This window comes from Heterodontus francisci, unplaced genomic scaffold (assembly GCF_036365525.1).
Source record: "Heterodontus francisci isolate sHetFra1 unplaced genomic scaffold, sHetFra1.hap1 HAP1_SCAFFOLD_52, whole genome shotgun sequence".
Taxonomy (NCBI): domain Eukaryota; kingdom Metazoa; phylum Chordata; class Chondrichthyes; order Heterodontiformes; family Heterodontidae; genus Heterodontus; species Heterodontus francisci.
This window is the reverse complement of record NW_027141175.1, coordinates 3987259-4010885: the sequence shown is the minus strand read 5'-3', so window position 1 is coordinate 4010885 and position 23627 is coordinate 3987259. Positions and strand designations below refer to the sequence as shown.

Genomic DNA, 23627 nt, shown 5'->3' with positions numbered 1-23627 from the left:
CACCGCAGCCTCACAGCTCCAGGGACCCGGGTTCGATTCCGGGTACTGCCTGTGTGGAGTTTGCAAGTTCTCCCTGTGTCTGCGTGGGTTTTCTCCGGGTGCTCCGGTTTCCTCCCACAAGCCAAAAGACTTGCAGGTTGATAGGTAAATTGGCCATTATAAATTGTCACTAGTGCAGGTAGGTGGTCGGGAAATATAGGAACAGGTGGGGATGTTTGTTGGGAAAATGGGATTAGTGTAGGATTAGTATAAAATGGGTGGTTGATGTTCGGCACAGACTCGGTGGGCCGAAGGGCCTGTTTCAGTGCTGTATCTCCAATCATAAAATCTAAATCTTTATTAACTTAAACTCTTCTGCATCTGCTGTATTACTCTTGCTGTTGATTCTTCAAAGAAAAGGTTAATCAAGACTTTCTTTGTGAAATCCATGCTGACTGTGCTTTATTATATTTTCATTTTCATATGTATTTTCTACTTTTGGTGATTATTGTCATTTTTTATTGATTTTATTTTTATTTATTGCATTTATTGCCCATCCCTAATTCCATGGAGAAAGTGGTGGTGAGCTGCCTTCTTCAACCACTGCAGTCGATGTGATGCTGTTCGGAAGGGAGTTCCAGGATTTTGACCCATCAACAGTAAGGGACCAGTGATATAGTTCCAATTCAGGATGTTGTATGGCTTCGAGGGGAACTTGCAGGTGGTGGTGTTCCCATGCATCTGCTGCCCTTGTCCTTCGAGGGAGTAGAAGTCACGGGTTTGGAAGGTGCTGTCTAAGGAGGCTTGCTGCCTTGCTGCAGTGCATCTTGTGGATGGTGCACACTGCTGCCACAGTGCATCGGTGATGGAGAGAGTGAATATTGTAAATGAGGTGCCAATCAAGTGGGCTGCTTTGTCCTGGATGGCGTTGAGCTTCTGAAGTGTTGTTGGAGCTGCACCTATCCAGGCAAGTGGAGAGTATTCCATCACACTCCTGACTTGTGCCTTGTCGATAGTGGACGGGCTTTGGGGAGTCAGGAGGTGAGTTACTCGCCGCAGGATTCCTAGTCTCTGACCTGCTCTTGTAGCCATGATATTTATGTGGCTACTGCAGTTCATTTTCTGGTCAATGGTAACCCCCAGGATGTTGATAGTGGGAGATTCAGCAAACGTAATGCTGTTGAACGTCAAGGGGAGATGGTTAGGTTCTCTCTTGTTTGAGATGGTCATTGCCTGGCACTTGTGTGACTCGAATGTGAAATATCCTTATTGTAGGGTATTGTATTGTACTGCACAGTGACAACACTTGGAAAGTCCTTCATTGGCTGGAAAAGGCTTTACAAGGTCCTGTGAAATGCATGTGTTGCTTTTTCCATTGTTATCAGTGTCATTTTGATCAAAAGATAGAATTCGTGAGCACAAAGTTTAATTCAATGTTGATTCAAATAATGTAAAAGCATCTATATTCTTGCACTGTACTTAATAATCACCATCTTCCTATCCTTACAGAGTACAATGTTTTTGACCCTGAAATTGATTCCACAATCTCAGTCCCTCAGACAATTTCAGCCCAGTTCTGATGAAAGATCACAGATCTGAAACATTAACTCTGTTTCTCTCTCCACAGATGCTGCCAGACCTGCTGAGTATTTCCAGCATTTTCTGTTTTTATTTCAGATTTCCAGTATCTGCAGTATTTTGCTCCTGTGTTACTTTGAAAGTTAAAACTGACCCACCTGTCTACAATTCACACTGGGGTCTCCCAAGAAATGATTCTGTATAATGTTGATGTAATGAATACAGACTCTGAGCACAGAGCTTCCTGTGGGGAATTGGGGATATGAAAACCAGCAGACTGCAGGAATTTCCACTGGGAGCACAAATTCACAAAATCTACCTTTTATATATCGATTCATTTTAATTGTCCTTCTGGAAAATTATTTTTAAACAATTTAAACATCAACCCACAGCTCCATGACTGGGTCAATTATGAGGTCATCCTCTGACAGGTCATGTGACAGCTGGAGCCACAAGACATCAGAACCAGATTTGTGACTGGATTAAAACCCGGAATCCTGTCATAATGGCTTTTCAAATAAAGCTGTTGCTGTTTGAAAACACAGCAGTTAAACTTTCTGCATGACCATGAGGGGAGCTAGGGAGAAATTTACAAAACTCAATCCTTCAACAAAATAGTTCGAAAACCATTAATATAGAAATCATGTGAGGATTCATTTGCAGGAGAAACAAGCAAAATACAGAAAGTACAAAGGACAGCTGAAAAGGGAAATGAGATCCGCAAGAGAGTGTGTGAGAAAAGATTAGTGGGTCACATAACTGGGAACACTGAAGTCTTTTACCAACATATGGACAGTCAATGAAAGGGTGGGTCAATTAGGAGATCCTGTGGAGGCAGAGGGTGTGGCTGAGGTACTAATTAAGTACATTGCATCTGTCATCACAAAATGAGCGGATGTTGCCAATGTCACACAGTAAAGGAGGAGGATGTGGAGAAATTAGATTAGATTAGAGATACAGCACTGAAACAGGCCCTTCGGCCCACCGAGTCTGTGCCGACCATCAACCACCCATTTATACTAATCCTACACTAATCCCATATTCCTACCAAACATCCCCATCTGTCCCTATATTTCCCTACCACCTACCTATACTAGTGACAATTTATAATGGCCAATTTACCTACCAACCTGCAAGTCTTTTGGCTTGTGGGAGGAAACCGGAGCACCCGGAGAAAACCCACGCAGACACAGGGAGAACTTGCAAACTCCACACAGGCAGTGCCCAGAATCGAACCCGGGTCCCTGGAGCTGTGAGGCTGCAGTGCTAACCACTGCGCCACTGTGCAGGGGATGAAAATAGGTAAAGAGGAGATAATTACAAGGTTGGTAGTGCTCACAGTAGAAAAGTCACCCGGTCTGGATGGGCTGCATCCTGGGTTGCTGAGGGAAGTAAGGGTGGAAATAGTGGAGACTTGAGCCACAATCTTTCAATCCCCCTTTCTATGGGAATGATGCCAGAGGACTGGAGGATGCAGGTAAGCTTGGGTAGTTCGATCTCAGTTTAACTTGACCATTTTTATAATGTATCTGTTGTAATAACTAATTAGGTCAAGGAAGCCATTTTACAATTAACACATGACCAAAGGAACCATTTTGTGTTCAGTACTAACGTTTATATCCTGTATAATTAATGAGTAGCTACCCATCCTGAAACAGATGATTGTAAAAGTAATGAACCTTGATTGAGTTATAATTAATGAATCAATAATCATTTTAGAGAGAATGGGTTTTCATTTAAAGTTAGTTCAATCTAATTACTGTGAGTTTCTGTGTCTGTGTGGGAAAGGGCAGTTTCAGTGAAATTTATTCAAACAATGGACCTTTCTAGGACACCTGATAAAACCCATGGTCTGGTACATCGTGACCTTCAAGAGTCTCGATTTAATGAATAGGAAACTTGTTTCAGATCAGATTGGGAGACAGTGTGAAACCACTCCATTGTACTCATGTCTGAGATTGTGAGGACAGGTGACTGTTAGTGGAAGACATCATTAAGAACTTATTAAATGTACCTAGCAACAGCTCGGACCAAATATTATTTTACAAGGTGGTGTGATGGCCATCCAGGGGTTAAAAGTAGGGATTTTGTAAGGTTTCAGTGTGCAGGAACACGAGAAGATCTCAGTGGTAAAGGCTCAGATCATCAACCAAGTTTTCCACCTGATGAGGGATCTAGGCTGGACAAAGAGGACCGTGACACTCTGAGACCAAGCTCGACCAGTCCACACACCTGCTCGAGCAGTAAAGTTATATTGTCCAAGTTTGTTAAAGATAATTTTGCTTTCAATTATTAAGTACTATTTTACTCTCAATAAAAGTTCTGGACTTACTAATCAAGTATCCTACTTTAATTGGTTAAAGTCATGCCCAAAGAGATTGTCCACAATAGACTTTCCAGAATTAAAAGATACACCTGCAAGGATTGCTAATTTTACAGCCCTGTTTAAAAAGAGAGATAAACCCAGGAACTACAGACCAGTTAGTCTAATGTCAGTGATGGGGAAACTTTTAGAGACAAATATCCAGGAGAAAAATAACTGTCAATTGGTAGAACATGGCCTAATAAATGACAGCCAGTACAGATTGGTAAACAGAAGATTGTGTCTGAATTAATTAATTAATTTCTTTGATGAAGTTTCAGAGAGAGTTGACCAGGGTAGTGGGGTTGATGGTGTGTGTCTGGACTTCAAAATTGTGTTTGAAAAAGTACCATAAAATAGACTTGTGAACAAAATTCGAGCAGATGGGATTAGAGGGGGCAGTGGCAGCATAGATACAAAATTGGCTGAGGGACAGAAAGCATAAAGTAGGGTGAATGCTTGTTTTTCAGAATGGAGGGACTAATCCAGGAATGTCACTGTTGTTGCAGTATGTGCAGTGTCTGACCCTGAGCTGTCCGAGGGAGGGGGCTGTTTGTGATGTTCCTGTGGGGTGTATTATCATCAGGGTATCTCTCTGAGATGTCCCAGGGATGGGGCAGTGTGTGATATCCTTGTGCATGTCATGCAGGCCCACTGGTGTGTGGTTCCATCCTGATGCCAAGAAACAGAGCCCCATCTATGGGCAAAAATCTCACTTCCCTGTGGATGGCTTGAGAGAGAAGAAGGCTTAGGGAGTAAACCTGGACAGTAAATCCGGAGTGGAGTCCCATAGGCGGTTACCTGTTACTTATCAGGTAGTTTTCCAGCAACTCCTACAGCAGAGCAATACCAAACAGTACTGTTTTTTTTCCTTTCCTTTGGACAATACTAGCAATGCTGAGAGGGGGTCCTGATGCTCAGGGTCTCCATACTATTTGCCCAGGCCTGTGCCCTGGAGAGGACACTCCAGCTTTGTGGTTAAACATTAGCACAACACGGGAAGAAACAGTTACTGATTGTAAGCTCTCACTCAATTGGTGTAGAGTATGAGCACCAGGGGTTACTTCTGACAGAGGGAGAGATCATCATGTCTCATTGGATAGCTACCACCCACTCAGTTAACTGCTGTCCTGCCACGACCTACTTGCTTCAATGGGTGCTTGGAGCTTAGAGAGTCATCTCTCAACAGGCGGTTCGATAATCAATGCACCAGGCAAGACAAACTTAACAAAGAAGACACCAGTCCTTCGCATCGCAAGCTGGAATGTGAGGACCATGTGTCCTGGCCTTAATGACAACCTTCTGCAGGTTGATGACACACACAAGACAGCTGTGATCGACAAGGAACTCACAAGGCTCAATGTGGACATTGCTGTGCTGCAAGAAACTAGACTCGTTCAAAGTGGATCCCTCAAAGAGAAACACTACACCTTCTTCTGGCAGGGGAAAGCCCAAGAGGCAACTCGTGGTTCTCACAGTAAAAAACACGCTACTTGCAATGAGTGAACCACCCACAGTAGGCTCAGAGAGACTTCATACTCTTCACTTGTCAACAAGCGCGGGCCCAGTTAATCTCATGTGCATCTATGTCCCGACACTCACCTCCACCCCAGATGTCAAGGATCAATTCTATGAGACACTTGACGCTGCCATCAGTAGAATTCTCAGCACTGAGGGACTGTACCTTCTAGGAGACTTCAAGTGTGGGTACTGACTATAGCTTGGCCAACGAGCATAGGGCACCAGGGGATTGGCAAGATGATCAAAAATGGACAGAGGTTGCTGGATCTATGCTGTCACCATGGACTCTGTGTGACAAACAGCTACTTCCAGTTCAAGCTGTGCCACAAGGTGTCCTGGAGCCATCCAAGATCACGCCACTGGCACCAGCTAGAACTTAACATCACCAGACGTACCACCCTCAGAAGTGTCCTCATCACTCACAGCTATCACAGCGCTGACTGTGACACTGACCACTCCCTAGTGCGTAGCAAGGTCAGGCTTCAGCTAAGGAAGCTTCACCCATCCAAGAAGAAAGGTCCTTCACGGATCAACACTTGCCGAAGCACTGATCCAGAAAGGACCCAGGAGTTCCTCAACATCCTTGATCAGGCTCTTTCAGAAAACACCCAAGGCTTCAGTGCGGTGTCAAAGTGGAATCATCTGCACGCCACCATCTATAACTCTACACGGGAAAAGAGCTGGGAGGAATGCTGACTGGTTTGAGGCTTATTGGACTGAAATGGAGTCAGTTACTGTAACTAAGAAGAGAGCCCTCATGAACTACAAACCAGCCCCAGTAAACAAACTCTAGACGCTCTCAGAACTACCAGAAACAAGTCTCTGCAGACTGCTCGGCACTGCACCAATCAACACTGGTTAAAACACTGCAACAGTATTCAATCTACCGCTGAATCTGGGGGATGCTAGAGGGACATATAAAGGAATTCAACACACCAAGGTTCCTTAGACAGCACCTTACATACCCGCAACCTCTGCCAACTAGAAGGACAAGGGCAGCAAATTCATGGGAACATCACCACCTGCAAGTTCCCCTCCAAGCCACACACTATCGTGACTTGGAACAATATCGCCTTTCCTTCACTGTCGCTGGGTCAAAATCCTGGAACTCTCTTCCTAACAGCACTGTGGGTGTACCTACCTCACATAGACTGCAGCGGTTCAAGAAGGCAGCTCACCACCACCTTCTCATGGGAAATGAGGGATGGGCAATAAATGCTGGCTTAGCCAGTGATGACCACATCACATGAATGAATAAAAAAAAAATTATGAAAGCAATGGGAGCAGCAGTAACTAAATCAGCACCTTTGAAGACAAAGACAGGGACGATCATCACTGAACCTAACAAGCAGATGGAAAGGTGAGTGGAGCATTACCCTGAACTCTACATAACGGAGAACATTGTCATTGAAGTAGCTCTCAGCACCATTCCAGACTTCCCTGTCATGGAGGAGTTGGACAGTGACCCCACTATCATAGAGCTCAACAACGCCATTGACCGTCTTGCCAGTGATGAAGCCCTGGGAAATGATGGTATTCCACCTGGAATCATCAAAAGTGGAAAAGCGGCACAGCTGTAGCATCTCTATGAACTTCGGTGGCTCTGTTGGAAGGAGAGATCTGCGCCTCTAAACATGCGTGATGCAAACATTGTCACCTTGTACAAAAATATAGGGGATCACAGTGACTGCAGCAATTACCGAGGCATCTCCTTGCTAAGTATTGTGGGGAAGGTCTTTGCTCACATTGCTCTGACCAGATTGCAGACCCTGGCATCACACATCTATCCTGAGTCTCAGTGCAGCATCAGTGCTGGTAGATCGACAGTCGACATGATTGTCTCACTTCGGCAGTTACAGGAGAAGTACTGTGAACAGTACAGACCACTCTACATTGTCTTTATAGACATCACCAAGGCCTTTGATCTTGTCAGCAGAGACGGACTCTTCAAACTGCGATGGAACATAGGCTGCCCTCCTGAACACTTGGCCATCATCTCTTCTTTCCACGAGAACATGCACAGTTCCATCAGTTACAATGGAGCAACATCAGATGCTTTCAAGATCAGCAGTGGGGTCAAGCAGGGCTGTGTCCTGGTAACAACTCTCTTAGAAACAGAGGAACATCGGAGGAGGCCATTTAGCCCGTCGAGACTGTTCTGCCATTCAATTAGATCATGGATGATCATCTACCTCAACACCACTTGCCCGTGCTATCCCCATATCCCTTGATGTCATGAGTATCAAGGTTTCTATCAATTTCTGTCTTGAACACGCTCAATGATTGAACTTCCACAGACCCCTGGGGTAGAGAATTCCAAAGATTCACCACCCTCTGAATGAAGAAACTCCACCCTATCTCAGTTTTAAATGGCCTTTTAAATGAAACTTTAAGGAATACAAGCCCAGTTTCCTCATCCCAGGGATTAGTCTGGTGACCCTCCGTTGCACTCCCTCTGTGGCAAGTATATCCTTCCTTAGATAAGGAAACCAAAACTGTACACAATACTCCAGCGCAGTCTCACCAAGGCTCTATACAATTGCAGCAAGACATCTTTACTCCTGTACTCAAGACCCTTTGTGTGAAGGCCAACATACCATTTGCCTTCCTAATTGATTGCTGCACCTGCACAAGAGCTTTTAGTGTCTCATGAACAAGGACACCCAGGTCCCTTTGGACATGAACACTTATTCAGCTCTCACCATTTAAGAAATACTCTGTCTTTCTGTTTATTCTACCAAAGTGGATAACTTCACACTTATTTATATTATGTTCCATCTGTCATTTCATTCACTTATCCTATCCAAGTTCCCTGGAAGCCTCCTTGTAACCTCCTCACAGCTCACATCCTTTACAATTAGCATACTCTTCTCCATGCTGCAATTGTACATTTTCAGTGACTCAGATGGGGGTGTCCACCTGCATACCAGAGCTGATGACAAGCTGTTCATCTTGGCAAGACTGTGCGCCAAGACTGAAATGAGTCAGTTCCTAGTCTGTGAGATGCTGTTTGCTGATGACGCTGTGCTGACATCCCATAATGAAATTCACTTGCAGCAGTTTGTATATCGGTTCTCCCTGGCCTGCAAGGAGTTTGGACTGACGATCAGCATCAAGAAGATCAAAGTTTTGGGCCAGGACGTAGAGACTCCACCTTCCATCAACATCGACAACCTCACTTTGGAGGATCAACAATCACCAGCAATCTGTCCCTTGATACTGAAATCAGCACCAGGATTGTCAATGCTGCAGCTGTCATGTCAAAGTTGAGAAGACCAATGTGAACCAACAGCAAACTGACCAAAAATACAAAGCTCCACATGTACCAGGCTTGTGTTCTCAGCACCCTCCTTTATAGTTGAGAAGCATCAACAACTTATACAAGCCAAGAAAAGCAGCTGAACAGCTTCCACCTCCACTGCCTCAGATGGATATTGGGCATCTCCTGGCAGGACAGAGTGCCGAATGCGGAAGTACACCAGCGTGCAGTGATCCGCAGCAAGTTTGTCCTCTTGCGTCAGCGGTGACTCTGTTGACTGGGTCATATGTGCTGAATGGATGACGGTCGCATTGCCAAAGACATGCTCTATGGTGAGCTTGCTATCAGCACGAGACCAACAGGTCACCCACGTCTGTGATACAAGGACATCTGTAAACGAGATCTCCAGCAGACTGGGAGTGTAGTCAATGCATGGGAAGTCCTTCCTGCTGACTGGAATTCCTGGAGAAAGGCATTCAGGAAGACGATGGGAAAAGCAGAGGACAAAAGAAATGACCAGTTGGGGGGAAAGAGAGCTCAGAGGATGGAAAAATTATCAGTCGACCTCGGGCCAATGATATTCATCTGTATCAGCTGCGAAAGGGATTGTCACTCACGAGTCATCCTCTGCAGCCACAACGAACGATGTTTAATACAGAAGTGACCTGCACGCCAGGCGTAGCCCATCGCCGTCCGAGACGGACAGTTGCCTATTACTATTACAGCTACAGCTACAACTGCAAGAGCGGGTCAGAGGCTGGGAACTCTGCGGCGACTAACTCACCTCTTGACTCGCCAAAGCCTGCCCCCCATCTACAAGGCACAAGTCAGGAATGTGATGGAATACTCATGCCTGGATGAGTGCAGCTCCAACAACACTCAAGAGATTGACGCCATCAGGTCAAAGCAGCCCACTTGATTGGCACCCCATCCACCACCTTAAACATTCATTCCCTCTAGCACCAGTGCAGAGTGGCAGCAGTGTGTAACATTTACAATATGTACTGCAGCAACTTGCCAAGCCTCCTTCAACAGCACCTTCCAACCCACAAACTCAACCACCTAGAAGGACAAAGGTAGCAGACGCATGGGAACATCACCACCTTCAAGTTCCCCTCCAAGTCACACACCCTCCTGACTTGGCACTATACCGCCATTCCTTTACTGTTGCAGGGTCAAAAACCAGGAACACCCTCCCAAAAAGCACTGTGGAGGTGCCAGAGGACTGAACAGTGGCAAATGTGACTTCCTATTTCAACAAAGGGTGTAAGGGGAAACTACAGGCCAGTGTGATTAACAGCAGTGGTGAGTAAGGTTTTAGAAACAATATTAGGGAAAAAATCAACAGTCACTTGGAGAGATTTGAGTTAATTGAGGAGAGTGAGCATGGATTTATAAATGGGAGTTCATGCTTGACTAACTGCATTTTTTGATGAACTAACAGGAAGATGATGCAGCGAATGTTGTTGATATGGATTTTAAGAAGGATGGATGGATGGATTCAGAATGAATGATAAGGTAGCACATAAAAGGATGGTTAACAAAATTGAGGTTCATGGAATAGGAGAATCACTGTCCAATTGGATAGAAAATTGCTTTAAGGACAGAAAATAGCGAATCATAGTAAACGGTTCTTTGTCAGGCTGGAGGATAGTCGACAGTGGGTGTTCTCCAGTAGTCACTGTGAGAACCACTGCTTTTTCTGCTATATGTAAATGACTCGGATCTTGGAATATCGAGTAGAATCTCAAAATATACCGATAACACCAAACCTGGAGGAGTGGTAAACAGTGAGGATGATATGACCTGCCTGCAACAGGACAGTGATAGGCTAGCAGAATGGGCAGACAGGTGGCAGATAGAATTTAATAGTGACTAGTGTAAGGTGATGCATTATAGCAGAAGGAATTGGGAGAGACAATATATACTTAATAGCACAGTTCTAAATAGAACTAAAAATAATGCACCTTGTAAGTGGCTTGTTGGTCTAGGGGTATGATTCCCACTTTGGGTGTCTGATTGGTTAATATGCGAGAGGTTAACAGACTGGCCCTTCTTCATTTGTGTTTTTAGTTGAAGGTCATCAATTGGTTGCAGCCTGACAGAAAGCGAAATTGACGTTCATACAGATCCTGTTTGAGGACCAGAGAACTGGATTCAAAGAGCCTGTCGACAAAATTGAAATGAACAAAATGTACAGGTCACCAAGTGGGTGTCTGAAGGTGGAGCAGTAACTGAGAGCTGGATACAAAAACAACACGACTAGTAGCCAATATGGAATGGAATTCTTCTGTGTTTCTGTTGTTCGGTTTCGATTAGGGTGGCACAGTGGCGCAGTGGTTAGACCCACAAACTCACAGTTTCAGGGCCCTGGGCTCAATTCTGAGTACTGCCTGTGTGGAGTTTGCAAGTTCTTCCTGTGTCTGTGTGGGTTTTTGCTGGGTGCTCTGGTTTCCTCCCCCCTCCAAAGACTTGCAGGTGATAGGTAAATTGCCCGTAGTGTAGGTAGGTGGTAGGGAATATGGGATTCCTGGAGGGTTAGTATAAATGGGTGGTTGTTGGTCGCCACAGACTTGGTGGGCCGAAGGGCCTGTTTCAGTGCTGTATCTCTAATAATAATAACTCATCGATTTTCTTGTTTTTCTCTTTTTTGATGCGTTTGAATAATTGTGGATCCTTCTTCAGGGTGTTTCCGTTCACCAGGAAGTTCTGACCTCTGATGATGTTGATCATAATAAGCTTCTGATAGTTTTGGAACTGAGCAAATTTCCTTTGCTTGAGTCTGCAAGATGTAACTCAGTCTGACATGTGGATCCAAGGGAGGATTTGAAAGCCACCCATGCATTGGAGCATACAGTTGTATCCATCCAATAAGAGAGTGAGTAGAAGTGACAGTTCAGTCAGTCGAATATGAGACTTTTAATCTCAGGGTTGTGAGTTTGAGTGCCATTCTGTTTTTCCCTTTTTTGAGGCTTCATTAGCAGAGAGTGCAAGGAGTGTTTGAAATGAAATTCAACAACAGTATGAGAAAGTCTCACTTTGATTCAGGACTCTTCTCTCTGCAGCATCTCACTGCAAAAGATTGAACTTTATCTCATTTCTTTCTCAGCTCGGGGTCAGTGCGGCTCGGTGGGACTTATGGCTGTCTCCCGCTTCACAATCCATCAGTACTGAGAAAGCAATGGGGAATATTACTCACATGTTGTGTTCTGTAACCTTTCGGAAAAATTGAATGTATGTATTTTCTTCCAAAACAAGGACACAAAGACATTAACAATGTGGGGCTGAAATAGCTCAGTTGGGGGAGTGTTAGATTGAAGATCTAAAGGCAATTTCAATTCTTTATGCGTCCCATGCTTTTGTTCTGATTTTCCAGTTGCACAATTTACTTTGAAATTATTTACCAAGCACCAGTGGATTGAATTTGAGAAACAACACAGAGTCATATGCAGCATAGAAGGTGGTCATTTGGCCTATCGTGTCCATGCTGGCTCTCCCCGGAGCAATCGAGTCAGTTCCACTCACCAGCTCGATCCCTTTCCTCCTGCAAGTTTCTTTCCTTCAAGTATCCATCCAATTTCCTTTTCAAATCATTGATTGTTTAGTTTAGAGAAACAGCACTGAAACAGGCCCTTCGGCCCACCGAGTCTGTGCCGACCATCAACCACCCATTTATACTAATCCTACACTAATCCCATATTCCTACCACATCCCCACCTGTCCCGATATTTCCCTACCTATACTAGGGGCAATTTATAATGGCCAGTTTACCTATCAGCCTGCAAGTCTTTTGGCATGTGGGAGGAAACCGGAGCACCCGGAGGAAACCCACGCAGACACAGGGAGAACTTGCAAACTCCACACAGGCAGTACCCAGAATTGAACCCGGGTCGCTGGAGCTGTGAGGCTGCGGTGCTAACCACTGCGCCACTGTGCCGCCACTCTGCTTCCACCTCACTCGTGGGTCAGGTCATTACCACCCACAACATAAAAAGTTCCACCTCATCAAGGATGGGAAATGGTTATATCTTCTAGATTTAGCTTATTGTTTATTTCTATGAGAAGAGAATGGCAGTCAACATGAAAGGGAACCCAAAGATCTTTGAGCAGTATATAAGTAATCAGTGGGTAGTAAGAGGTGGAGTGGGCCTTATTAAAGACAAAGAGGATAGTACATGCTGAGAGGTGCTGGGCAATGTTAATATATTTAATGAGTACTTTGTATCAGTGATCACTAAGGAATTGGAATCGGACAAAATATCAGTAGAAGCGGAGAGAGTAGAGGCAATGGATCGGGTACAAATTGAGAGAGGGAGCTACTAAAAAGGCGGGCTGTGCTTAGGGTAGATAAATCACCTGGTACGGATGGCTTACATCCCAGGTTGCAAAAGGAAATGCGTATGCAGATAACAGAAGGGCTTGTTATAATCTTCCAATCTTCCCTGGATACGGGGGAGGTGCCACAGGATTGAACAGAGGCAAATGTGACACCCTTATTCAAGAAAGGCTGTAAGGACAGTCTGGGTAACTACAGGCCAGTTAGATTAACAGCAGTTTTGGGTAAGGTTTTAGAAAGAATAATCAGGGTAAAAAATCAACAGTCACTGGAGAGATTTGAGTTAATTAAGGATAGCGAGCAGGGATTTATAAATGGAAGTTCATGCTTGACTAATCTGAACAGCATTTTTTGATGAACTAACAGAGCAGGTTGATGAAGGGAATGCAGTGGATGTTGTTTATATGGATTTTATGAAAGTATTTGATAAGGTACCACATAAAAGGGTGGTTAACAAAATTGAGGTTCATGGAATAGGAGGATCAGTGTCCAATTTGATAGAAAAGTGGCTTAAGGTCAGAAAACAGTGAGTCATATTAAATGGTTCTTTGTCAGACTGGAGGATAGTCGACAGTGGTGCTCCCCAGGGGTAAGTGCTAGAATCACTGCTTTTTTTGCTACAGATAAATGACTTGGATCTTGAAATATAGAGTAGAATCTCAAAATATGCCGATAACACCAAACCTGGATGAGTGGCAAACAGTGAGGATGATATGAATTGTTTGCAACAGGACAGTGATAGGATAGCAGAATGGGCAGACAGGTGGCAGCTGGAATTTAATAGTGACTGATGTGAGGTGATGTATTTTAGCAGAAGGAATAGGGAGAGACAATATATACTCAATGCTACAGTTGTGAAGAATGTGCAGGAGTAGAGGGACTTGGGTGCATGTCCATCAATCTTTGAAGTTGGCAAGACATATTGCGAGAGTGGTTAGCAAAGTAGATGGGATCTTGGGCTTTATAAATAGAGGCATTGAGTACAAAAGCAGGGGAATTATGCTGAACCATTATAAAGCTCTGGTTTGGCCCCAATTGGAGTGTTGTGTCCAGTTCTGCTCACCACACTTTAGAAAGAATGTGCGGACCCTTGAGAGGATGCAGAGGAGATTTACCAGAATGGTTCCAGGTATGGAGGATTATAGTTTCAAGGTTAGGCTGGAAAAGCTAGGGTTGTTCTGCCTGTATCAAAGGAGATTGAGGGGAGAATTGATAGAGGTGTATAAGGCTATGACAGTTTTAGATAAGTTGGCAAGGAAAAATTGTTCCCATTAACTATTGGTACAAGGACTAGGGACACAGATTGAATGTTTTGGGCAAGAGATGCAGGGGGAATGTGCGGAAGAACCTTTTTTACACAGTGATTGGTAATGATCTGCAACTCGCTGCCCATGAGGGTGATGGAAGTGGAAACAATCGATGATTACAAAAGGAATTTGGATGGGCCCTTGAAGGAAATAAATTTACAGGGCTACGGGGATCGAGCATTCGAGTGGGACTGACTGGATCGTTCCCTGGAGAGCCGCCATGGATTCGATGGGGCGAATGGCCTCCTTTTATCCCGCAAATGACTCAGTGACTCAATGACTCCAGGTCACTCGCAGAGTCAAGAAAACAGAGTGATGGATTTAACACAACATTATAAGTTATGTTTGTTTTGACAAAATGCAATAATAACTCGTCTCCACTCCTCGTGTTTCGAAATCCCACACATTCACTATCATGTGAACAATTATTTCCTGTTGTGTCTCTCTCAGATTTGTAAACTTCACTGTATTGGAGTGAGGTGACATCTACTGGCAGGAAACAAGAACTGCAATCAAGCGGCAGAAACTCCATCGTCTGTCAGGGTTAAAGAAACATTGCAATGTGAGGAAATAGCGAAGTGGTTTGATTGGGTAGATGGAGACATGATTCCACTTGTGGTGGTGTCCGAAGCAAGGGCCGGAAATACGAAATTGTCATTCATAAAAGAAATGAGGAATTCATGAAAAATGTAATTATGTAGTGAATGGTTAGAATGTGGATAGAATAGAAAGTGAGATTGGATGGACAGAAGCAGTCTGAAAGGATGGCTGAGACAAAAGGTGAACACCCTGAAACGTTAACTGTGTTTCTCTCTCCACAGATGCTGCCAGAGTTGTTGAACATTTCCAACACTTTCTGTCATGATTTCAGCATTTACAGGATGTTGCTTTGATCTGAAAAAAAATGGATGAACAGCTTTTCCACAGAAGCTAAACATACATGTATTGTAAGTGGCTTGTTGGTCTAGAGGTATGATTCTTGCTTTGGGTAGACAGTTGGTTGATATGCGAGAGGTCCTGGGTTCAACTCCCGGACGAGCCCGTTCTCTTTTGCATTTTTAGTTGAAGGTCATCGATCGGTTGCAGCCTGACAGCAGGCGGAATTGACTTTCATGCGGAGCCTGTTTGAGGACCAGAAAACTGGATTCAAAGAGCCTGTCGACAAAATTGAAATGAACAAAATGTACAGATCACCAAGGGGGTGTATGAAGGTGGAGCAGTAACTGAGAGCTGGATACAGGAACAACACGACTAGTATCTGGTATGGAATGGAATTATTCTGTGTTTCTGTTGTTTGGTTTGGATTAACTCATGGATTTATTGGTTTTTCACTTTTTTGATGCGTTTGAAGAATCGTGGATCCTTCTTCGGGGTGTTTTCTTTCACCAGGTAGTTCTGACCTCTGATGATGTTGATCGTAATCAGCTTCAACTCACGGATAGTTTTGGAACGGAGCAGATTTCCTTTGCTTAAGTCTACAACATGTAACTCAGACTGACATGTGGATCCATGGGAGGATTTGAAAGCTGCTCCTGCATTGGAGCATACAGTTGCATCCATCCAATAAGAGACTGAGTAGAAGTGACAGTTCAGTCAGTCGAACATGAGACTTTTAATCTCAGGGTTGTGAGTTTGAGTGCCATTCTGTTTTTCCCTTTTTGGGGGGCTTCATTAGCAGAGAGTACAAGGAGTGTGTGACATGAAATTCAACAACAGTATGAGAAAGTCTCACTTTGATTCGGGACTCCTCTCTCTGCAGCATCTCGCTGTGAGAGATTGAACTTTATCACATTTCTTTCTCAGCTCAGGGTCAGTGTGGCTCAGTGGGACTTCTGGCTGTCTCCCGCTTCACAATCCATCAGTGCTGAGAAAGCAATGGGGAATATTACTCATATGTTGTGTTCTGTAACCTTTCAGAAACAATTGAATGTATGTATTTTCTTCCAAAACATTCATTCTCAGTACAGAGAAAAATAGAGTATATGATTGACTGTTTCAGGAAGTGAGAAATGTTTAAAATATGTTGTGACCAGTGGAGAAATGGGATGAGAATATAGTGCCCTCTTCTGATTTCAACTGTAGAAACATTTGTTATTTGGTTCTGTAGCTTAGTTGGCTAAAACACCTGCCTATTAAATAGGAGATCCTGGGTTCAACTCCCAGCAGAACCTTATGTCATTATTAACAACATGCATTAGAAGTTCACATCTGTGTCTTGTGAGCTTGAACTCCTAATTCAAGTTACATGATGAATTTCAGTCACAGGAGAAAACAACCTTTGTGAAGGATGTGAGTTTGGAATGGCTGTTCCTCCTTGTCCAGAAATTCAGTCCTGATATTTCAAAGGTAACTTCTTTGATAGAAATTTGTTCACCGTTCCATTCAACCTGGAAAACAGCTTGACATTAATCTCACTGAAGGAACGTGTGACGTGTTGCAGAGTTTTTGTGTCATTATGTGTTGCTTTTAAACGAGACTGGGACATGACGCAAGAGGGAGATTAGATCTTCGATACAGCACTGAAACAGGCCCTTCGGCCCACCGAGTCTGTGCCGAACATCAACCACACATTTAGACTAATCCGACATTCCCACCAAACATCCCCACCTGTCCCTATATTTCCCGACCACCTACCTATACTAGTGGAAATTTATAATGGCCAATTTACCTACCAACCTGCAAGTCTTTTGGCTTGTGGGAGGAAACCGGAGCACCCGGAGAAAACACACGCAGACACAGGGAGAACTTGCAAACTCCACACAGGCAGTACCCGGAATCGAACCCGTGTCTCTGAAGCTGTGAAGCTGCACTGCGAACCACTGCGCCACTGTGCCGCCCACAACTGGGTTGATCTGAGGTTTGGAATATTTGTCAGTCAGGAACAAGAAAAATCAAAGTAACCAAATCAGAAAACCTATGTCTCGTGGTTACCGAGAAAAGTTCAGAATATATTAAACTTTGTTCTATTCAATACAACTGTGTGAACTTTGACCTTTCCTGCCTTTTATAAACAGTATTTTGTTGCCTCCCTGGTGCCAGGGTCCGTGATGTTTGTGATCGCGTCTTCAGGATCCTTAAAGGGGAGGGGGAGCAGCCAGAGGTCGTGGTGCACATTGGCACCAACGACGTAGGAAGGAAGGGTGGCACAGATGTTAGAAGTGAGTTTAGGGAGTTAGGCTGGAAGCTGAAAGCTCGGACGGACAGAGTTGTTATCTCTGGTTTGTTGCCGGCGCCACGTGATAGTGAGGCTAGGAATAGGGAGAGAGCACAGCTGAACACGTGGCTGCAGGAATGGTGTAGGAGGGAGGGCTTCCAGTTCTTGGATAATTGGACTGCATTCTGGGGAAGATGGGACCTGTTCAAACAGGACGGGCTGCATCTGAACCAGAGGGGCACCAATATCCTGGGAGGGAGGTTTGCTAGTACTGTTCGGGAGGGTTTAAACTAGTTTGGGAGGGGGATGGGAACCGGACTTGTAATCCAGGGACCAGTGGGTCCACTCAGAAAGACAAAGAGTTTAGTGAGGTATTGGGGAAGGTAGCACTGTCGCAGAGGACAGATGGGCACGGAGAAGGGTTAAAGTGCGTATACTTCAACGCAAGAAGCATCAGGAATAAGGTGAGTGAATTGAAGGCGTGGATGGGCACTTGGGACTACGATGTTGTGGCCATCACTGAAACGTGGATAGGTGAGGGGGAGGAATGGTTTTTGGAGGTACCTGGTTATAGATGTTTTCATAAGATTAGGAATGGTGGTAAAAGAGGTGGGGGGGGTGGCATTGTTAGTTAGAAATAGTGTAACAACTGCTGAAAGAATTTTCGAGGAGGATCTGCCGACTGAGGCACTGTGGGTTGAGGTCAGGAACAGGAAAGGAGCAGTCACCTTGATGGGAGTTTTCTATAGGCCCCCCAATAGCAGCAGGGAGGTGGAAGAGCAGATTGGGAAACAGATTTTGGAAAGGAGCAGAAGTCACAGGGTAGTAATTATGGGGGATTTCAACTTCCCAAATATTGATTGGCAACTCTTTAGATCGAATAGTTTGGATGGGGTAGTGTTTGTGCAGTATGTCCAGGAAGCTTTTCTGACTCAGTATGTAGACTGCCCGACCAGAGGGGAGGCAATATTGGATTTGGTACTAGGTAATGAACCAGGGCAAGTGATAGAGCTGTTGGTGGGCGAGCACTTTGGAGATAGTGATCACAATTCTGTAGCATTCACTGTGGTAATGGAGAGGGATAGGTATGTGCAACAGGGCAAGGTTTACAATTGGGGGAAGGGTAGATATGATGCTGTCAGGCAGGAACTGAGGAGCATAAGTTGGGAGCATATGCTGGCAGGGAAGGGCACGGTCGAAATGTGGAACTTTTTCAAGGAGCAGATAGTAGGGGCCATTGATAAGCATGTCCCTGTCAGACAGGGAAGGGATGGTCATGTGAGGGAACCGTGGTTGACAAGAGAGGTTGAGAGTCTTGTTAGGAAGAAGAAGGATGCGTATATAAAGTTGAGGAAAAAGGGCACAGGCATAGCTCTGGAGGGATACAAGATGGCCAGGAAGGATCTGAAGAAAGGGATTAGGAGAGCTAAGAGAGGGCATGAAAAATGCTTGGCGGGTAGGATAAAAGAAAACCCCAAGGCCTTTTACGCGTATGTCAGAAATATGAGGATGACTATGGGGACCATAGGTCCGGTCAAGGACAATAGCGGGAGACTGTGTGTTGAGCCGGAAGAGATAAGTGAGGTTTTGAATGAGTACTTCTCTTCGGTATTTACGAATGAGAAGGGGTGTATTACTGAAGAGGACGGTGTGAAACAGACTGGTAAGCTCGAGGAAGTGCTCGTTAGGAGGGAAGATGTGTTGGGGTTTTTGAATAACTTGAAGATAGACAAGTCTCCCGGGCCTGACGGGGTATATCCAAGGATGTTATGGGAAGCAAGGGATGAAATTGCAGAGCCGCTGGCAATGATCTTTTCATCTTCTCTGCTGACGGGGGTGGTACCAGGTGATTGGAGGGTGGCAAATGTTATGCCCCTGTTCAAGAAAGGGAATAGGAACAACCCTGGGAATTACAGGCCAGTTAGTCTTACTTCGGTGGTAGGCAAGTTGATGGAAAAGGTGCTGAGGGATAGGATTTCTGAGCATCTGGAAAGACACTGCTTGATTCGGGACAGTCAGCACGGTTTTGTGAGGGGTAGGTCTTGCCTCACAAGCCTGATTGAATTCTTTGAGCAGGTGACCAAGCAAGTGGATGAGGGTAAACCAGTGGATGTGGTGTACATGGATTTTAGTAAGGCATTTGATAAGGTCCCCCATGGTAGACTTATGGAGAAAGTCAGGAGGCATGGGATAGTGGGGAATGTGGCCAGTTGGATTAAGAATTGGCTAACTGATAGAAGGCAGAGAGTGGTCTTAGATGGTAAATACTCAGCCTGGAGCCCAGTTACCAGTGGCGTGCCGCAGGGATCAGTTCTGGGTCCTCTCCTGTTTGTGATTTTTATTAACGACTTGGATGAGGAAGTCGAAGGGTGGGTCAGTAAATTTGCAGATGATACAAAGGTTGGTGGAGTTGTGGATACCGAGGAGGGCTATTGTCGTCTGCAAAGGGACTTGGATAGGTTGCAGTGCTGGGCTGAAAAGTGGCAGATGGAGTTTAACCCTGAAAAGTGTGAGGTCGTCCATTTTGGAAGGACAAACATGAATGCAAAATACTGGGTTAACGGTAGGGTTCTTGGGCATGTGGAGGAGCAGAGAGACCTTGGGGTCTATGTGCATAGATCATTGAAAGTTGCAACTCAAGTGGATAGGGCTGTGAAGAAGGCATATGGGGTGTTAGCGTTCATTAGCAGAGGGATTGAATTTAAGAGCCGTGAGGTGATGATGCAGCTGTACAGGACCTTGGTAAGGCCTCATTTGGAGTACTGTGTGCAGTTCTGGTCGCCTCATTTTAGGAAGGATGTGGAAGCCTTGGAGAGGGTGCAGAGGAGATTTACCAGGATGTTTACCAGGAAAGCATGCCGTATGCCTTCTTGACCACTCTATTGACCTGCGTTGCCACCTTCAGGGAACAATGGACCTGAACACCCAAATCTCTATGGACATCAATTTTCCCCAGGACTTTTCCATTTACTGTATAGTTCACTCTTGAATTGGATCTTCCAAAATGCATCACCTCGTATTTGCCCTGATTGAACTCCATCTGCCATTTCTCTGACCAGCTCTCTAATCTATCTATATTCTGCTGTATTCTCTGACAGTCCCCTTCACTGTCTGCTACTCCACCAATCTTACTGTCGTCTGCAAACTTGCTAATCAGTCCACCTATACTTTCCTCCAAATCATTAATGTATATCACAAACAACAGTGGTCCCAGCACGGATCCCTGTTAAACACCACTGGTCACACGTCTCCATTTTGAGAAACTCCCCTCTACTGCTACTCTCTGTCTCCTGTTGCCCAGCCAGTTCTTTATCCATCTAGCTAGTACACCTTGGACCCCAAGCGCCTTCACTTTCTCCATCAGCCTGCCATGGGGAACCTTATCAAACGCCTCACTGAAGTCCATGTATATGACATCGACAGCCCTTCCCTCATCAATCAACTTTGTCACTTCCTCAAAGAATTCTATTAAGTTGGTAAGACATGACCTTCCCTGCACTAAACCATGTTGCCTATCACTGATGAGCCCATTTTCTTCCAAATGGGAATAGATCCTATCCCTCAGTATCTTCTCCAGCAGCTTCCCTACCACTGACGTCAGGCTCACCGGTCTATAATTACCTGGATTATCCCTGCTACCCTTCTTAAACAAGGGGACAACATTAGCAATTCTCCAGTCCTCCGGGACCTCACCCGTGTTTAAGGATGCTGCCAAGATATCTGTTAAGGCCCCAGCTATTTCCTCTCTCGCTTCCCTCAGTAACCTGGGATAGATCCCATCCGGACCTGGGGACTTGTCCACCTTAATGCCCTTTACAATACCCAACACTTCCTCCCTCCTTATGCCGACTTGACCTACAGTAATCAAACATCTGTTCCTAACCTCAACATCCGTCATGTCCCTCTCCTCGGTGAATACCGATGCAAAGTACTCGTTTAGAATCTCACCCATTTTCTCTGAGTCCAAGCATAACATTCCTCCTTTGTCCTTTAGTGGGCCAATCCTTTCTCTAGTTACCCTCTTTCTCCTTATATACGAATAAAAGGCTTTGGGATTTTCCTTAACCCTGTTTGCTAAAGATATTTCATGACCCCTTTTAGCCCTCTTAATTCCTCGTTTCAGATTGGTCCTACATTCCCGATATTCTTTCAAAGCTTCGTCTTTCATCAGCCGCCTAGACCTTATGTATGCTTCCTTTTTCCTCTTAGCTAGTCTTACAATTTCACCTGTCATCCATGGTTCCCTAATCTTGCCATTTCTATCCCTCATTTTCACAGGAACATGTCTCTCCTGCACGCTAATCAACCTCTCTTTAAAAGCCTCCCACATATCACATGTGGATTTACCTTCAAACAGCTGCTCCCAATCTACATTTCCCAGCTCCTGCCGAATTTTGGTGTAGTTGGCCTTCCCCCAATTTAGCACTCTCCCTTTTGGACCACTCTCGTCTTTGTCCATGAGTATTTTAAAGCTTACGGAATTGTGATCACTATTCCCAAAGTAGTCCCCTACTGAAACTTCAACAACCTGGCCGGGCTCATTCCCCAACACCAGGTCCAGTATGGCCCCTTCCCGAGTTGGACTATTTACATACTGCTCTAGAAAACCCTCCTGGATGCTCCTTACAAATTCTGCTCCATCTCGACCTCTAACACTAAGCGAATCCCAGTCAATGTTGGGAAAATTAAAATCTCCTATCACCACCACCCTGTTGCTCCTACATCTTTCCATAATCTGTTTACATATTTGTACCTCTATCTCACGCTCGCTGTTGGGAGGCCTGTAGTACAGCCCCAACATTGTTACCGCACCCTTCCTATTTCTGAGTTCTGTCCATATTGCCTCACTGCTCGAGTCCTCCATAGTGCCCTCCTTCAGCACAGCTGTGATATCCTCTTTGACCAGTAATGCAACTCCACCCCTTTTACCTCCCTCTCTATCCCGCCTGAAGCATCGATATCCTGGGATATTTAGTTGCCAATCATGCCCTTCCCTCAACCAAGTCTCAGTAATAGCAATAACATCATACTCCCAGGTACTAATCCAAGCCCTAAGTTCATCTGCCTTACCTACTACACTTCTTGCATTAAAACAAATGCACCTCAGACCACCAGTCCCTTTATATTCATCATCTGCTCCTTGCCTGCTCTTCCCCTTAGTCACACTGACTTCATTATCTAGTTCCTTACAGGCTTTTGTTACTACCTCCTTACTGTCAACTGACCTCAATTGGTTCCCATCCCCCTGCCACATTAGTTTAAACCCTCCCCAACAGCGTTAGCAAAAGCACCTCCAAGGACATTGGTTCCAGTCCGGCCCAGGTGTAGACCGTCCAATTTGTAATAGTCCCACCTCCCCCAGAACCGGTCCCAATGTCCCAAAAATCTGAACCCCTCCTTCCTGCACCATCTCTCAAGCCACGCATTCATCCTGACTATTCTTTCATTTTTACTCTGACTATCACGTGGCACTGGTAGTAATCCTGAGATTACTACCTTTGAGGTCCTACTTTTTAACTTGGCTCCTAACTCCCTAAACTCTGCATGTAGGACCTCATCCCGTTTTTTACCTATATCATTAGTGCCTATGTGCACAATGACAACTGGCTGTTCACCCTCCCCCTTTAGAATGTTCTGCAGCCGATCTGAGACGTCCCTGACCCGTGCACCTGGGAGGCAACATACCATTCGGGAGCCTCGTTTTCGACCACAGAACCGCCTATCTACTCCCCTTACAATCGAATCCCCTACGACTATAGCCCTTCCACTCTTTTTCCCGCCCTTCGGAACAGCAGAGCCAGCCACGGTGCCATGGACCTGGCTACTGCTGCCTTCCCCTGGTGAGCCATCTCCCTCAACAGTATCCAAAACGGTATACTTGTTTTGGAGGGAGATGACCGCAGGGGACTCCTGCGCTGCCTTCCTGCTCTTTCTCTGCCTTTTGGTCACCCATTCCCTTTCTCCATCAGCAATCCTAATCTGCGGTGTGACCAATTCACCAAACGTGCTATCCACGACCTCCTCAGCATCGCGCATGCTCCAAAGTGAGTCCATCCGCAGCTCGAGAGCCGTCATGCGGTCTAACAAGAGCTGCAGTTGGACACACTTCCTGCACGTGAAGGAGTCAGGGA

The 23627-nt window shown here is 45.1% G+C and overlaps 1 non-coding gene across 1 annotated transcript; it reads left to right on the top strand.

The window, feature by feature from the left end:
- Positions 1 to 16439: 16439 nt before the first annotated feature.
- On the top strand, positions 16440 to 16513 carry trnan-auu (transfer RNA asparagine (anticodon AUU)). Its single transcript has one exon. It is a non-coding gene; the product is annotated as a tRNA-Asn (tRNA).
- The last annotated feature ends 7114 nt before the right edge of the window (positions 16514 to 23627 follow it).